Source organism: Hippoglossus hippoglossus, chromosome 24 (assembly GCF_009819705.1).
Source record: "Hippoglossus hippoglossus isolate fHipHip1 chromosome 24, fHipHip1.pri, whole genome shotgun sequence".
NCBI classification, from domain to species: domain Eukaryota; kingdom Metazoa; phylum Chordata; class Actinopteri; order Pleuronectiformes; family Pleuronectidae; genus Hippoglossus; species Hippoglossus hippoglossus.
The window spans coordinates 12881700-12897571 of NC_047174.1; the positions used below are offsets into that span (position 1 = coordinate 12881700).

The window sequence follows — 15872 nt, forward strand, 5'->3', positions numbered from 1 at the left end:
AGCTGTCTTGGAGCCTGTCGCCTCTTCAGACCGGTCACCTGCATGCATGTAATGTGTTAGTTGTTAGTCAGAAGGTTGGTTGGCCTGGCACTGTCGTCTGCTGTGACGCCTAGTCGGCAGAGTCATGAGTGATTTTATGTGGTTGATCTGTCTACCTCTTCCTTAGGTCTGTCTGAGTGTCTCTCTGTCACTCCCTCCCTCCCACACACACACACACACACACACACACACACACACACACACACACACACACATTTCCGTCTCTTACCCTGTCTGCTTGTGCAACCAGTGGCACAGATGTCTCCTATGAATCGTCATCCTCCCAGCAGCAGCAGCGTGAGCAGCAAGGAAGCAGCAGCAGCACAGTGAGGAGATAATGATTCATGTGCACTAACATCGGACCAGGGAGGAAACCTTGAGGCGCACAGAGCTGACCTGTCGGCAGTGACAGTGGCTCTGACCAAAGCAGGGATTGTGCCGGGCCAATGTGAGATCAAGTAGGGATGTGGGATGCTCTGATTCAGAGGTCGTTGCCAAGCACTAAGAAGATCTTTTGTCGCCATGATGGGTGTGTGTGTGCGCGAATGTGTGTGCTGACATGATGTAGCAATAAAAGGTAACTGTGAGTCTGACAGGAACAGTCGTGGTGCTGCACCTGACCAATGATGCGTCAGGATTTTTTCCTTTCATTTGCTCTAGAGGGGGGAAGTGAATTGGAGAATAATCACAGCACACGTCAATGATTGCTCACATATGTGCACAGTTATTACCATTACTGCAAGTCTCATGCTCTAACACCTGTTTCAGAGACATCTACATTAAACCATATCTGTAAATGTGGAGCTGATATACTTCAATCAATTTAGCCTCATCTTCAAACCTCTCAGGAATGATTAGGCAGTCTGATGCTATGCCTGTATAGGAGCTGTTGTTTGGAGTTGGTTAATTCCTCCATGTTATGCGTTAAGCCACGGGGCATAGCCTTTCATCAAACATACATGTCGTAAGAAATAATCGCTTCTACGTAATTCCATATCATCTTCATCGGCCTGTCTCCAAGACAAGCATATATTCAGAGACTGGCATGTCGCTAGCCATCACAACTCATCACGTGAACGTCAGATCAAAGCTGCAGATTTCTTGGTGGGAGCGAGTGCTCTATGCTACAGCGTGTGCGTGCAGATGAAGACGCAAGCTCATTAGGAGGAATCATATCCCACTATGGCAACACCATAGTGGGATGTGTGGCTTCGTGGGCTTATTGCAGCAGCAGAGGAGGAGAGGCTGGGATGTATCGGATGGAATTGTTTGAGTGTGCAACTGACTGTCCACATTTGCTATTGTGTGGTTTATATATTTGATGTGCAGCCCGAACACCCCCCATCTTTGTTATCCAGTTACGATTTGCATTCTACTTTCTTTTTGCTGCTGTTTATATTACTATGGCAACAGAAAAAGGGATAATGGCAGATAGTTGCCGCACATAGATGTTTTAGACTCCAAACTTACGTCACATTCTGGTAAATGGCGAGGAGCACCTCATGTTTAAAGCATACAGCATTTCTCCGGAGAGCTGGTCTGAAGGAAAATGGCAAAGTTCAAAAGTCAAAATTCATTATTGATAGTGGTAAAAAATCAGCATGCATGCTGCGTCACCTCCCATTGTACTCACTGAAGGTTTTGACACATGAGGGGAGGTGGTGGGGGTCAGCGAAATGGAGTATTGTGCACCACAGGTGAAAGGCGGCGAGTGCGTGACTGAATAAATGAACTCCGCGAGAGGATGACATACAATGGTGCCAAGTAACTTGGAAGTGGTTCCACAACAGGTTTTATAGAGGGCAAGGCCAGAGTGCACAGAACCAGTCGTATCTTTGAAAGTGGAAGATCATGCAAGGGTGGATTTTCCTATTTTTCACAGTGGAAAACATGACTGTGATAGCCATGACTACCACCAGACAAATTGTTTGTGGCACTAAAAGCATCATATATCATTTGGCCTCGCTGATTGCCAAATTAACCCAACAGCAGATGAATGGGGGAGTTTGGGAAAATGAGATTTTCTGTGATTATTTTCATCCACGAACATCAGTATATGTCGTAGCTGTAAGTTCTAAATGGTGGAATCATGATGCGGTAATGAAGAAATCACATACTAGTTTGTTAAGTGGTGCTGCCACAGTCATTAAAGAGGATTGATGAAGGCTAGTCATCCCTCCATGACTCCAGGCCACAGAGGGAAAAGGAGAAGCACCTCTGAAGTGCAACATCTGCTATACTCCTCCTCTCTTCCACCCTTTCCTCTCTTTTCCCTTCTTTCCTGTGAGTTTATGGCTTTCATTCACCACACACTCTACTCCTGGAGAACTACTCTATTATCTTGACCTGTGCTCATCTCCTGTGTTGCTCTCCAGAGCTTTGATGGGCCCGTATCTGCTCCTCCATCATAGTGGGTGGAAATGTCCCATGATGTGCCTACAAACCTGCTAAATATCCTCAAGTGACATGCGTGTGTAATGTTGCTTGCAATCAAACTGCACTAAATAATAACATGAAACAGCTACAATCGAACATGAGTCTTATGATAGCGTGGAAATGTGTTTGTGCTTGTTACTTTATCTGCAGATGTACCGCCCTCAGTATGTTCTCTTTGCATCAAAGTCAGTCGACGACAACCTCCATGGGATGTGCAGATGTTCCTGATCTCGTTTTGTGTTGTGCTACTGAAGAGAGGAAAAAAAAAAAGTTCCAACTGCTTTTACTCCCACCCCACTTCTCTCTCTCTCTCTCCCACCCGCGTTCTCCCTCTCTCGCTCCCTCTCGTTTGCATTGAAGTCCAAGCAATTGCTGGGGTTTCTTTTCATGAGCCCCGGTTCAGACGCTTTGGCTTCTAAGCTATGCAAATGCATTCTGCCAGTGAAACTAAAGCCGTCTTTGTTGGTTCTCAGAGGCCTCCTCCACGGAGTCCTTCATCATTCCCTTGGATCGGGACCCTCACATTTCCCACCGTAATGAGACCATGGATAACTCTATCTCTTCTCCTCCCTCTCGCTCTGGGTCCCTATCTCCCTGCCTGTCTCCCTCTCTCTCCTCTGCCTCTGTCTCTTCCTCTTCCATCCCCCGGGGAACACCCAAACGGACGTCTACAGTGTATGTGCTTCAATCAGAGACAAATGAGGATATACAGCTGGGTGTAAGAAGGAATTCGTCGGAGTAGAACAACGTGCCGTGCACGTTGGGGATTACTACGTACCCCTGGGTGGGGCTTTAGATAGCACCAATTTAATCATACTGAATGTCAGTTCTCTTTGGACCCAGTCCTCTGAGACTGACACTGAACATACACTGCAGAGACAATGTTTGAACTTTAAGTCTGAAGCACGCTGCTAAGTATTCTCTGCATAATCTTTGACAGTTTTGCTTAAATTCTGGAATACAATGCGATTAAGGTGAAACAGCTGTGTTTGGTTGTGGTGGATTTTGGAAACCAGACTTCAATATTGTTCTCAGGTTAAGCAGTGCATGTTCAAAAAGCCAGGGGACCTGTGAGAGACAGCCCTTTTTTGCTTTTAAACAGGGGCTGAGGTATCCAGAGTCATACTTGAGTCAAGCTCCTAAATTGCTAGATCCTACATTTCCCACAATGATGTCACTATGACATCATCAGGGGGGTTTTCTCAGACTTTAAGGCTACATCCATATGACTATATTTTCATTTGATAATGCATCAACTGTGCTATGGATACATCTGGTGTCCAAACTACTCTGCAGTTGTAGAGCCGCTACCACGTTAACGCTAAAAGAGAAGTTTGGAAGCTCTGCTGGACCCGTTTCAGTCTGAAAACTCTGGGACTGCTTTTTTGTCTGGAGCAGAAATGGAGATGTTTGGAAACAACAATGTAGACACATGCTGGTTGGGTCTTTTCACACACACCGTAGCCTTCGCTGATTCATCAGGCTGTAATCACATGACTCCCTTCCTGAAGAAAACAACTGGCATCAGTCTTGGAATAATCAATTCCCAGTGTTGCTGACCCTGTTGTCTGCTAACAGCTGTTGTGCAGTTTAGTTCAGTAATTTGGACGTTGCAGTAGTGCGGATGTTGCCTAAAAAGCCTTTTCTGTGCCAGAGAAGATGTTATACAACCACAGACTGTGTCATGCTTCTCCTACGTGTAAAATCAGTGAAGTGTCCCTTTAATTTTATCTCTGTGACTTGCTGCTTAACTGTAATGCCAAGAGGTCATGTTGCTCGTGTGTGTGTGTGGGGTGTGTGTCTGCATGGCAGGGTGGCACTCTCCATTGGAAGGATGCCACTCTCGGATTTGCCCTCTCTCTGCCCCCCCTGGCTTTTTTGGAAGATGCAGCTGTGTATAGTTTGGCAGTGAGCAGAATGGAAAAACGGGACGCAGGCTTCAGGGTTGTACAGTTACAGAGATGTTTAACAACTGTCCTCTGCCGAGAAAATAACTCATCCTGTTCCCTTTCTCTTATGCATTGTTGAAAGCAAAGATGAAGCCATGCACAGCTGAGATAAATGGAATATGTTTTCACTATGAGTGTTCACCAAGTGTAATATTTTTTCTTGATGATTTTTTAGCTTTGGCTACTTTTCACACATCATGAACACCTGTAATACTTTCCTCCTTCTACTGTGAGGATTTGGATGAGTTCAGGAACACAATTTACCTCTGGATCATTCAAGGCCAAATCCCCACCGCGGACCAAAGAGGCTTATTGTAACCTGGCTGGCTGCTTCAACTGTTAAGCCCACATCCCCAAACCCTGAGCTACTTGTCCTGCTCTGTACTGTGCTGAGGACAGAAAGCTGCTGCTAATGATCTTGTAGTCATTCATTCATTAAGTCTTGTTCTGGTACATGTCAAGGCCAAGCTTGTTCCCCGGTTTATTTAGAGTCAAAAGCAATTCTCTACTTTTAATGAACACTAGGCCTCTAACCTGTGGAGGAGGCCTGAGTTGAACCAGATCTGTCAACCTTGGTCCCGCTAATATAGCCGGTGCAGCAGCAAGCTTTTTATCTGTAGTGATTTCATTTCTTTTAATAGTGTTTATTTCCTCATGTTGGCAGACACATGGTCCAACTCCAATGAATTAAAGCCGCAGTGTCTTAGTCCAAAAAGCCAAACGGGTTAATTGTGATGTTGCTGCGCTGACTCATGTAAGGATGATGAAATTACGGCTCGGGCTGAAATTTTCTGTCCGAACTCCACAGAGCCTGAGTCAGAACCCAACCACGCCCCCTATTTCCCGCAATTACACACATGTACAGTGTAAAAACTAGGCACCTCACAATTGGATTCTGATATAGAGGGCTATGATTCAATGATTAAACAATTATCGATGCATCTCGATCTCAGATTTTATTTCTATACCTGATTTATTTTTAGCCTCATGATTTGTGCTTTTAACAGTATTTTTGACTGTTACATTGGTAAATAAATGTTTTGTGTTTTATGTTCCCCACCTCGAGTAAAAACTCAAGTTCACAGCATAGCCAACATGACCAAACCCGAATATATAATTTCAGAACTTATATCCGAACCTGACCCAGCACAGTGGGACCTGCTAGGACGGGAATCCACACTCTAATATAGATCCTTGGAATAAGACTCCTATTGGAAGACATTGTGAAAATATCCCAAATTACTTTGTTTTAAGTCGATGAATAGAAATAAATTCTGCAGCACTGGCTATATGTGATGAGAGGCCCTGAAAAGAAAGACAAGATTCAGTTACCTGCTAACCAGCCATCTTGACCAGAACCTGTAATATAATGATGTTGTTGGTTCATGTCATTTGTAGTGACATGAACAAACATTCGACTATCAAATGATGTAATACTTAGAATGTGAAATGTCAATGACAAGGGCTGTCTGTCGACCTAGGGTCTTTCTTGGTGCTGACCATGTGACAGCGGCATCACTAGTCCATCTCAGGTCCGCCTCACACTGCACACAAAAAGAGCAATAAAACATTGTATATATATAGGGTGCACTTTATAGAACTTTGCACATAGACATTTAAAATATGTGTCAGAAGCATAAAGTAGCATTAACTGAAAAAAACATCCGATGGCAAAATAAAATAGGCAGAGTTTGTTCTAAAACAATGACTAAAACAATCAAATTGACTTTTGGGGCAGATTCGTTCATGTATCCTCTATTCGCTTGACCAGAAACAAAAACCTGGCTGGATGTAGAATACAGAAAAAGGGGATGTTGAGTTTGTGAATGACCTTTATTATAACATCAACACCTGTTTGTGAATTCTGTAGTATACAGTATGACATTAAGTTTCTGAGGTAAAGGATCTGGTGCAATAATGAGAATGGTAATTGAAACAATAGGCCCCATAGGCTTAAACATGATCCGCTCATGAGTCAGAGCTCTTCTTCTTCGTGCTTCGGTTTTACGCTGTTCCCACAATTTATAACGACTGCCTCGCAGATAGGTCATTAAAATCTCATCAAATACGCTCCCTGTTTTAGTTTTACCACACCTCCCTCCTAACTGATTGTTCTTACAAGAGGCATTCATGCTTTCATTGCGGCAACCTTCCCTTTTACATGCATTACACGATAAACAAGGCGGTATGCAGAGAGCGAGGCATCCGGCTGTACATGCTGAATGCTGATAAGAGTGGATGGAATATCTGTAGTCAGGTTTATAATTTGTGCATAAAGAGAAGAAAATGGCTGATATGCACATGTCCTCTTTCCTGCGTTACATATAATGTGATGACATGTTAGTGAAGACTTCTGTGTTCAAACTTCTTATGTAAATTGATGATTCATTCAGTGTTAAACCATTCGGCAAATTCCTTCATTACTATTCAGCTGGTGCTACTGTCTATAATCAAGTAATCTGTGTACTGGAACTTGATGAGTCATGCGCTAGTTTGGATTTTAAAAACATCAGATAGTTTACAGATATGTTTGAGAGTCTGTGGAGTGTTTCCGAAGCTTGAGTTATCATTTCCATGATTGGCATCACTTCAAATCACAGGGAATTATACATACTAGGCAGCTTCAAAGTGTCGCACATGATGAAAGGGACTCACTGAATTAGTGTGTCTCCTCCTGTCTTCCTCTACGCATGTCAGTCAATTTGATCATCTTTGTTAAACCAAACTGGCAGGTCCTGCATTTACACACAAAGTACAAGTCCCTCAGCAGTACCGACATGTACCTGACGAGCGCAACAGGGCGTCTCTTAGCCGCGGTGTGGAGGAAATGAGGCAATAAGCGAGCCGGGAGAGGATTGGTATGTTGTGGCACCCACAAGAGGCTAATGCCAACCTTCAACTATGTCACTTCAGCCCACACAGGCATCCTAAGTGCAGCTCCTGTGAAGTGATGTCTGTTGTCATGGTGACAGTATGTGAGCCTGGCATCGCACATCCTCTGACTTTCCCCGTTGCCTCCCTCGCCTCGCTCCTCCCTCGTTGCCCACCCACTCCCGCTCGTTCTCCTCTTCACACGGCAGGAAATCAATCGCTGAAACAAATGTGAAGTGATTGCAGAAACGAAAACTCCTCGCAAGCAGCCTTACAATTGCGCACGGGAGCAGATAAAATGGCTGTGAGGGGGGGGGGGGGGTGGTAGAGACGCCAAATGTGTCTCTGCCAAATTCAGCACCGTTGCATTGCTGTGAGGCACCTGCAGGAAGATGCCTACTTGTCTTTTTTTAGCAAATACTGCTTAAGCTTCTCTGACAAGCAGGAACAGTGGCGGAGTAAATGTGTTGACTATGACGCCTTTAAGAGTCTCGAGCTTCAAAACCCACGTCAGGCAGCCAGACAGCCAGACAGCCGCACATAGAGACACTCCTGCATAAACTAGCATCATACCGACACCTCCTCACCTCCTCCATCCACGCAGAAAACTCACATATCCATGCTCTGCTCCCCCCCCCCCCCCCCCCCTCTTCTCTCAAATCCACTCATTCACCTACTGGCAAAAAGAGACTTGCTGGAGGTTGTGCTGCGGCTCTGCAGAGGCACTGTGAAATTTCGACACAGATGAACATGCAGTTGGTGCGAGTGTGGGAGCATGTGTACCCATTTTCTGTTATTCGTGTTTTTTCCCCCCCATCTATCTAGGGCAACACTTTGCTGGGAAGCAAAGTGTGGCAATGTAATTTACCACCGTGTTCATACATCAGCCCATGTGAGCAAGACTCATCATGGATGCTGAACGTGCCTCAGAGTGTCCTCGTACACATGATGCAGTCATTACGTACGCTTTTACGCTGGCTGTTACATTAAACCTCCCAGCCTCTTTAAAGAGATATCCAACTGTCTGCTGAGCCCCTTTTTTGTATTATTTGGCTTTCTCTGTATATCTCAATAGTCCCTAAAAACCTTATTCTTCTAACAAAAATTCACAATGTAATAGCTAATCTCTTTAGCGTCATGCTCGCTTCATCTCCCAGCCAGACACAGTATATCCCAGAGGCTGTTACACCCATTGGGATAACCTCAAGCCGTGCACTGTCAGTTAATGGCTTCCCATGGCAAAATAAGCACAGTTATCCGGAGTAGGCAAAGCACTTCTCCACAGAGAGTTCAGTCAGTGGAGAAAGAAATCTGGGAGCGAGATTGAATGCAGATGTTGGAGTTCCGGTGCACTTCCATGCACTGCCGTCTCCCTCCTCGTCTGTATTCAGGCATCTGCCGCAGCCAAAGCGTTGCAGTTCACATTACCTGGAGATAAACGGTGTTTATACACTGTAGGTGTAGGAGTTGGTGGTAGCCACGCTTCAGCTGCAGAGAACAATACACAGATTTAAATAAAAAAACTCTTGGTATGTTGGCTGAGTCTCCTCACAGTTTGGTGCATCCTCTTTTAATTTATGCTTTGGCCTTCAGTTATTAGCAGTCTATGAGGTGTGCTCATGGAGAGCGTCTCCCTTGCCACAAGCAGCCCACGCTTTTTGCCTTCAGTGAAATTCTTGCTGGAATCCCTGGCCTCAACAAATGCTCACATCAACTATTTACAGCCTGGAGTTCCTTTTTTTTTTGAGTCTGATAATGTCTCAGGGCCTCATTACATCCATCATACATCCAATGTTCCTATGACTTTAAAAAAAATATCGCCATAAGGATGTTTGTGCCGATTAAAACACTTCATAGTATCCATTTCCCTTAAAACACATTGCATAACTAAGGTTTCTCTGTAACCCCAGAAATGTGACTTCTCCATAGGACCAGCCATCCTGTGCACAGGGCATGTGTCTTCAAGCACCGTATGTCGATGTCGCAAAGTGCTGTGAAAACCCCAATAGAACATTGTAATGTGATTAAGATGTATACATGTCTACATAGTGCAACTCAGGTCAGAATATACATCGTGTCTTAATTTGACTTATGCTTATTTTGACTTCAGGTTCAGAAAATGCTGTTTACATGACAGACATCTTATTCAGACTACTCTCCTAGTCTGGTTAATATCGGAATATCTGTGTCCAAATGTAGACTCTTCACATTAGCAGAAGTCCAATTGCAGATTAATTAAAAACTGCTGTTGCATGTTGAAACTGTATTATACGCAGCATCAGTTCTTCAATTTCAGCTCATCAAGATATCATCACACCCTGTGATGTGTGGAGTTAATACACGTGTTCGGACCATTTCTGCCAGAGTGAGTAAGGTGTGATAGTTTTTATATTATCCCTAAAAGGTAAGAAATCACTTATTCAGTGGACCCAGACTTGAAGAAAATGATTCACATGCCTTTAAATGTGAATACAGAGCGAGGCACACTTGGTGGTCCTTTTCCCTTGTCTTTCATGTCAGTTAGATGTGTTTCATCTGAAGATGACTGAAGCCCGAGGGGGGCCTCCTCAAATGCCACATTCACAGCTTGAGCTGACCTCCTGCCCTTTTTCATCATTTCTACTTCTCCCCATTTCCCTCCATTTCATGTCCCCTGTGTCCTTACATTGCCTTTTCCCTTGCATGTAGTAATATTACTGCTTTGGTTCTGCTAATGCCTCACAGAGTGGCATCATATCTGGGCAGTTGAGGCTATTTCAATAACAATAATCATTAGGAAAAGGCTTTCCATTGACTCTTTATCAGCATTAAAACTCCCAAGATGGTTTCTAAAGTGTATATTGGTGTAGAGGGTACATAAATCTGCTCTGTGGCTGTAATCAAAGGTCTCTGTGTTGAGCAGAAAACCTTTCCTGAACAGCAACTTTGTTTCTTCAGCTGACTGCCTCAGTCACCATGGATTGTATCCTCCAAAGTCAGTTGGGATTAAGGACGAGTGTGTAAAATTGCACTTAATCTATAACTGATTATTTGAAAATGGCCAGTCCGTCTGATCTTAGGAAGATTTCTGTTATTAATTTATTGTATGCACATGTTAACTCTATATCGGTGACCTGTATTTTCAGTTGATAACCCAAAAATGTTACATTCCCTCATACCAAATGATTTTGATTGATCTAACATCTGAGACTTGTCACCGTATTCCCTAAAATTAGAAATCTTCTAGGTTTAAAGTTCTTATATTTAGAAAATGAAGATATTTGGTACATTTCCCCTTAAAGTTTTAGGGATCTTGAAATTTAATTGCTAAATTTTAAGGCCTCATCACAGTCAAATACCTGTCAGATTTATTGACCTGGTATGCTTCATGGATGGAGCCTCGCTGGTTACTCCCAAATCTCACCTTGAAACTAAGGGTGATGAAACCTTTGCTCTGAGTCCACACAGAATGGAATTTGCTCCTTGTTGAACGTAGACGGACTAATTCTCTTCTTTTCAATCCCATCTCTTAACTTCAGCTTTTAAAAATGATTGACGTTGACTCTCGTAATTGTATATATTTTATTGCTCTATTTTCTCTGTTCATGTTTTATTGTTTCATATTTATTGTTTATTTCTTGTTGAGTGCCCTGTAAATTATTATTACTATTATTTGTATTATTATTATTACTATATAAGGTGGCACAGGGTTTTTAAAGCTAAAAAGATATAACAGGTTTATCAGCTTTGCGTTACTGAAAAAAAAAGATTATAATTATAAATATCCCACAAAATCAATTTCACTGTAACATCTGGTGAAGCATGATTTCCCAGTGGCCTTCGGGCCCCTGTTTATCTTAAAAGAGAACATATTAAAGTCATTAACCTGTGTAGGTAGAAGTGGAAAAATTTGACAAATCTAAATGCATTAATTCCAGGAATGGCTTTGCTAAGTATTCAGGGTGCTGATGTGGGACCGTGCAGTTATTAAAGTTTGTTGGTGGGGATTTTAAAAAGCCAGAAAATCACAGCGTTCTCCACAGAAAAGAAGACGTCTAAACATCTTTGAAATGCACCAATAAACTTCAACACATTAATGGATCCTCAGGTCCTCTTGGCTCATTGGAGGGGCCCATGCAAATCCAGTAATAGCTTCTTTGAATGTATTAATAATACTCTCCAAAGAGGTGGAACCTGGGTGGTGTTTCCATATTGCTATCCATATTTATATCAAAAGCCTCACATCAGTACATGCTGATAATATTCATGAATTCCGCTGCAGTCGATCCAGCAGAAGCAGGGTAGTGATATTTGGCTGTGCCCCCTATGCGCTGAGAGCCTCCTGCAGTGGGCGTCTTACATATTGCTGTGCGTGTGTTGGTGCCCAAGTGAATGTGTGCATCTCTCTGTTTGTGTGCGCATTCCCCGTGGATTTCTGTGATGCTACCGAGGTAATTGGATGTGTGACGCCCACCAAAAATCCCCTTTAGCCCTGGGCAAGCGCTCTTTCAATCCCAGCGTGCCTCAGTGGAAAGCACAACCCAAAGGAAGGCTTATTCTTTCAACTGGCAAACATCAAATGGTTCCCTGTTCTCTCCATCACAGCCTCCGTCTCTCTGCCGCTGCCGTGGCATCACAGGGAAGCCCATTAACATGTAATGACATGACCATACACATGCGTGGCAGTCGAAGGGAAACATACAGCTGAGGGATGCACACCCTGAACACCACGGTTCTTCTAGTTAAGAACAGTTGAATTTCTGATGAAAATGATTTTTGGTAGGACTGGAGATCAGCTCTGGGGCAGGTACTTAAAAGTAAGAGTGTTAAATTGTTCCTGATGGGAGGAAATGTTCCTTAACACTGGCATACTGTTGAAATGTACTCAGTCCAAATTTAATTAATGATGCTTTGGCCGTTTGGGACTGACAAACAGTTACTGTGGACTTTACAAACTTGTAACATCCCCAAAATAACTAAGCCGGCTCAACAACATTAGCATGTAAATAACCAGGATAATGAGCAATTAGCTGATGTTTATAGTGTAACATTATAATACTAAATACACATTTAGAGATGAGCTGCTGTGTTTGTGATGATAGTGGTCACATGTGCACTTCATGCAGTCGGGATATTTTAGGGGTGAAACTACAGTTATTTTCCCTATCTGTTAATAGGTCATTTGTATTGATTGCGGTATAAAAATGAGAAATGTGAGAAATGATTCTGCATATTCCCACAGCCATGTTTGATGTTTTCCAATTAATTGTTCCAAGCAGTCAACAGTCCAAGAGTCTTTTAAGGGCTGCAACTAATTACAGATTTATCTTTCGCAGACTTTTTCAATGAAATCAATTACTCCTTTAATCTACAAATGTCAGAAAAGTGTGAAAAATGCTGTCCCAAGTCCAAGATGACGTCCTTAAATTGCTTTTTTGCTCAAACAGAAACCCAACAGCAAAGAGAAAAAGTTCAATATTTTAATCATGTTAAGGACGGTGGGACAAGTGGAACAAGGATGCACTTTTTCTTTATCTCGAAAATACTTCTATGTAACAATATTTGAGAATCTAGCTTTCTCTCATCATGTTAATGAGGTCGGACACAGGGGTTCTTGCAGGGACTTAAAAGTCAAAAATAAAAAATAATCGGAATCTTTGGCCCGAAAAATTTTAAAATATTGTGTCCTAGGTCTTAAATACGACTAGATAAGTCTTAGTTAATATCTTAACAGTGATTTAATGCTACTCTCTTTGGGCTTTAAGGTTTTTTATTTATTTTTAAAGAGAATTGTATTTGCAGTATGTATAGTTTGTAAAGTGTTGAATTTCTTTTTCAATGATACAGATATTAACACATTGTGATAACACTTATCCAACACTTGGTTATAGTACTATAGTAAATAGCTACTTAAAACTAAACATACCAGAAAAAATAGGGCTTGAACAAACACTGAGATAGGAACTACACAAAATGACAGAAATCATAATCAAATTTGATTTGTACTTTGACTTTTTCATTTTGTCAGTGTCCAATCTGCTAACATAGAGGAGAGAGGGTTTATGACCTATACTGCAGCATCAACCAAGTGGCGATCAAGATTTTTTGGCTTCACTTTTAGGCGCCAAAACTATAATTTTGAACACAGCATCTGCTCAGCATGATGAACATGGTAGCATTCCCCTGTTGGCATTTAACTCAATCCTCTGCTGTGCACAGCCACATAGAACTACTGGTGTGACTGCAGCCTCTCAGTTTTTGATTCATTTTCGTGACTAATTGAGCATTAAAATATTCATCTTCTGATGCAACTGTAATTCGTTTCCTTACAAAGCAGTATGGACTTCAACGTAATATGTTTTAGATTGCTGGCTGTTTTTCTAAGTCACACGCGTCTCTCGTCTCCTTGGCAGTAATTGGTATTGTTAATCCCCTGTGCAATGCAGAAGCAATGTGTCCTTTTAGTTCACATGGGAAAGTTTTTTTTTAAACTAGCAGTTTTATTAATAATGCATGACAAAGAGGGATCAGAATAAGGTTTGTTAGTCTTCACAACGATTAACCTTTCGGATCGCACACACAAGAACACAGTATTGGACCGTGTCTAGTTGAAACTGTTCTGATCTCTGCAGCTGTCAGTGGCTGACGTGTATGTGTCAATGTTGTGTTTGTGCATGTTGCCTGTTTGAGTGTTAATGTGTGTCCAAAGGCATTTGTATGCGTTGGAGGCTGCGGGCTCTCTCTTTCCACTAGTCTGACCTCCTGCTGAATCACACACTGCAATGGGCGCGGGCAGAAAGAGAGAGTGGAGGAAGAGGATCTTCCTTTCCTTTCCTTTCCTTTCCCCTCCTGTTTATCTAGCTATGATTCCTCTGTGGTTATTTCCGTGACCTTGTTTTTCTTCTTTTTTTTTTTGAAGTTGCATAATATGCTGCTGGGGGTTTGGGTGGAGGGCAAGGGGTGTGGGGGTGGAGGCAGGACACTGATCTAAACTGTGATGACAGATGAGGCTTTCTCCCTCTCACCTCCTCCACGCTCCTGAGGGGAGGTGAGGCGACAGAACGAAACCTTAAAGACAGCAGGGGATTTCGTCATAGCCGCAAACACGGTTTAGTGAGAGGGATGCGAGTGAATAAAATGGCACTCTCTGAGGCGTGCAGTTCATTCTCACAGAGATAAAGAGGATCACACTTGCATGGGTTTGCTTTCTGCTCCTCTATATTGCTGCCTCTCTCTCTCTCTCTCTCTCTCTCTCTCTCTCTCTCCCACACACACACACACACACACTCATGCAGACAAAACAAGACGCAGAAGGCCTCTGACTCATTTATATCGCCATTAAGTGGCTTTTTGTACTTGTCATCGTAGCTGCAGCGGAAGTACACGTCAGCCATGATGATAACGTCAGTAAAGCAGCAAGAGGGGAATAGCTGTGGGAGCTGCTCACTGCCCTGTCTAATGACATAATGTGCTCAAACTCATTAATTCATGGCATAAAATTGCACGGTCACACACAGATCTGTGGCAGCAGCTCGAGCTCAAATAGGTTTGTTGTTTTTTTTTTTCATTCAAGGAAACATTGCAATTAGGAATGGACGATATAACCCTCCATCAAAGTATAAATAATTCATTTAAAATGTAATTTATTATCAAAATCAATTAGGAAAGAGCTAATGGATGAAATAATTAGATGTCTGTCTTTGTCTAATCCAGTGAATTAAATATGTGACAAATCTAACAAATCATATTAAAATCCAATGTCGCCATGAATTTGATCCTGCTCACTGATTGGCTGATTTACCCACAATAGCCGAACACACTCAGAAATATAAATGATAGATACTATGTGATGGTAAATTAACTGCATTTCTGTAGCGCTTTTCTACTCTTATGTACCACTCAAAGTACATGTACACATTCATACAGCGCTACTTTACGCAGTGCCTTTTCACACATCATTCATTCAGTATGTTCAGTCAGTGCAGCTACCAGAGTCTATTTAGGGTTCAGTGTCTTCCAAAGGGCACTTCGGTATCCATACTGGGGGAGCCGGGTATCAAACCACGACCGTCTAGTTAGTGGACAATCCTCTCTTCTACCTCAGCCAAAGCTGTTACTCCAGTGATTTTGTTTATCATCTGTACGATGAGTACACGCTGTACGGCTCCAGTCTGAGGAATCTTGATGTGACTACTAAACTGTGCATCTACTTTGTAAAGTCTCTCAGATTCTATGAAGTCCTGTAAAGTTCCCCTCCAGTCATAGATTTGTTTTGCTTGTCATTACCCCAATGGGATTTTTGACTCACACTGTGCTGGATGATGCTCATGCAGAGTTTGATACTGGAAAGCTGTTTTTGCATCCACTTGCTGCAGGGGGGAAAGTTTCTTTGTGCTTACCTTAAATGTCTTTAAAGTTTAAGATGCGTGTGCACGAGCAGGGACTTCATAGTTTTCTTGGTAGTCCAGTAAACAACTTACCCAGGTGTTCAAAATTCACTTTTCAGTGTAGTAGCAGGCAACTTGTATGAAACCCTGAAACTTTTGAGGAGAGACATAATTTTATAGTCATAGATTCTGGATTTTTCAATTTGGGAGA

General features: G+C 42.5%; 1 protein-coding gene across 4 annotated transcripts in view; it reads left to right on the forward strand.

Annotated features, from left to right (window-relative positions):
- LOC117758502 (MAM domain-containing glycosylphosphatidylinositol anchor protein 2-like) overlaps positions 1–15872 on the forward strand; it is a 169004-nt gene that overhangs the window by 823 nt on the left and 152309 nt on the right. The window lies entirely within an intron of this gene.